The sequence below is a fragment of the Berghia stephanieae genome, chromosome 11 (genome assembly GCF_034508935.2).
Source record: "Berghia stephanieae isolate SIO BIC M18660-M18661 chromosome 11, UCSD_Bste_1.3, whole genome shotgun sequence".
NCBI lineage: Eukaryota > Metazoa > Mollusca > Gastropoda > Nudibranchia > Aeolidiidae > Berghia > Berghia stephanieae.
The window spans coordinates 22,390,789-22,393,288 of record NC_088370.1 but is presented as its reverse complement, the minus strand read 5'-3'; positions in this window follow the sequence as shown (position 1 = coordinate 22,393,288).

Here is a 2,500-nt window from a genome sequence, read left to right as displayed (position 1 = left end):
ATACTGGTTAAAATCTCATTGGAAGTGTGAAATCAGTCCTCCAGAGGACAGGATACATATCTTTTGGAACAGATCGTCTGTTTTCACAGTGATGGCATCTTATTTTCTAGCCTAAATAAATGCTGGTAGTCAATAAATAGCATCTATCCCTCTTTTGTACGCCCCGTAATCCTAAGAATCTGTCTATAGATAGAACAAAGATGACGTCACTCTGGTCTTTGTTATTGCTTTTTGCCATCCACGTTTATGAGTACTTCTCAATAAACTGTATGAACCAGATTATAAAAGTTCATGGTTACACAGAGTTTTGTGTGTTGGTATAAACTTCCGGATGGCAATGTTTTGAGCTTCTTAGCCAAGCGCATACTATCTATACATCCAGCTACTATAATAAGTATAGATAGTATGCGCTTGGCTAAGAAGCTCATAACATTGCCATCCGGAAGTATAACGGACCAACACACAAAATTGTGTGTATCCATGAACGTTTATAGTCAGGTTAATACAGTTTAGTGAGCATTACTCATAAACGCGGATGGCAAAAAACAATAACAAAGACCTGAGTGACGTCATCTTCGAACTATCTATACCACTTTATGATTCAATATTCGTTGTTTATTCATTGTCCTGGGGACAAGCAGTTTTAACCAAATTAAAGAAATGAAGGAGCAGGCACTGGTGTAAGATAAAGACCTGAACAAGTGTGTATGAAAGGTGCCAGACAAAGCAAGAAAGAAAAATACAAGAAAAAAAAAAGAACATCCCAAAAAAATCAGTCTAGGTCGACTGTCCTAAAAATCAGTCGACCTCGACTGGGGATCGAAACTCAGACCTTATGACCATCAGACGTGCTAACATTACGTGCTACCATTAATGGTAGCACGTCTGTCGGTAATCAAAAGGTCTGCGGTTCAATCAAATGTCGAGGTCGACTGAGTTTTTGAGATGTTTTTTTTTTTCTCTTCTTTTCTTTTTCTTTCTTGCTTTGTCTGGCACCTTTCATACACACTTGTTCAGATCTTTCTCAGTTTTAACCAGAAGAGAGGAAAGTGTGACGTCACGACTTCTACTTCCCATTTAAATCCGTCTTTATCTTCCGTATTCAATTCATCTCGGCATAATACCGAGTAGGGGCGAGGGTTCACAAATCTGACTAATCGTCTCAATATGCAATATAAAGTTGGGGTGGACGACCTGATGCAGTACTCTCCGGACTTCCGCATCTATAGCTAGTTCGAAGATGGCGTCACTCAGGTCTTTGTTATTTTTTTTTTTTTTTTTTTGCCATCAGCGTTTATGAGTCATGCTCACTGAACTGTATTAACCTGACTATAAACGTTCATGGATACACACAGTTTTGTGTGTTGGTCCGTTATACTTCCGGATGGCAATGTTATGAGCTTCTTGGCCAAGCGCATACTATCTATAGGAAGAAGCAAAAAAGATGGTGCTAGAATCTGACGGTCCCACTAATTGCCGTCCGGAGCCGTCCTGAGGCCAAGAAGAGCCATCCGGAGGTCATCTAAAGCATTCTCAAGCCATCCGGAGTCTTTCAGACACGTACGAACCTTTCGAGAAGTCTTTCGCCTTCCGAAAGCTCCTCAAATTACGCCGGACGGCAATTAGTAGGACCCGAATCTGAGCGTACCGAAATCAGATGCTCATGGGAGGTAACCAACTTTCGGTTAATCGTAACGTTTTCCAAGAAACGGAATTAATTCTATATAAATGTCACTTGTTAATTGCAACAGACTTCGGATAATCGCAACAAATCGTCGACCTTGAAAAATGGTAAATTTTAAAAAAAATCAATCAAACAAAATTACATGATTAAATTTCATCATGGGTGAAATCCTGCCAGATTGAAGAATCGAGATCGGGCGAGGTTTAATGTTACAGTGTCACCACACTATTAAAGACAACAGAAGGTGGGCTTTGCAGTATGGGTTTTTGCGGTCATATGTGAACTCGTGATAAATCTCTATTGATCATTAAAGAAGACTCAATTATCCGGTTTGCTTTCAGTTTTGGAAAATATTGAGCAACACGTTTATAAACATCTGGCCTCAGCAAGAAAACTAACGATCCTTAATGACTTCTTATGGCAATGATTGATGTCAAAGACAAAGGAAAATGATGGAATTTACAACCATAAAAAAAAGAAAAAAAAATGAAAATAAAGCACATTAAAGAAAAGAGAAGAACAAAACAAAAATAAAACATCCCCCCCCCCCCCCCCCCAAAAAAAAAAAAACATTCAAAAAAATTAATGGTACCGTGCACGATTACAAACCTGTGTAAGATCAGAGGGAAAATGTTGCAATAGTGGAGAGGAAACTCAACTTCGGTTAATCGCAACATTTTCGCTGATCCAAAGGTTTGCGATTATCGGAGTGAGAGTGTAGATATGTAGTATTGTATGATAGTAGTAGTAGTAGTAGTAGTAGTGTGGTAGTAGTAGAGTAGTAGTAGTAGTAGTAGTAGTAGTAGTAGTAGTAGT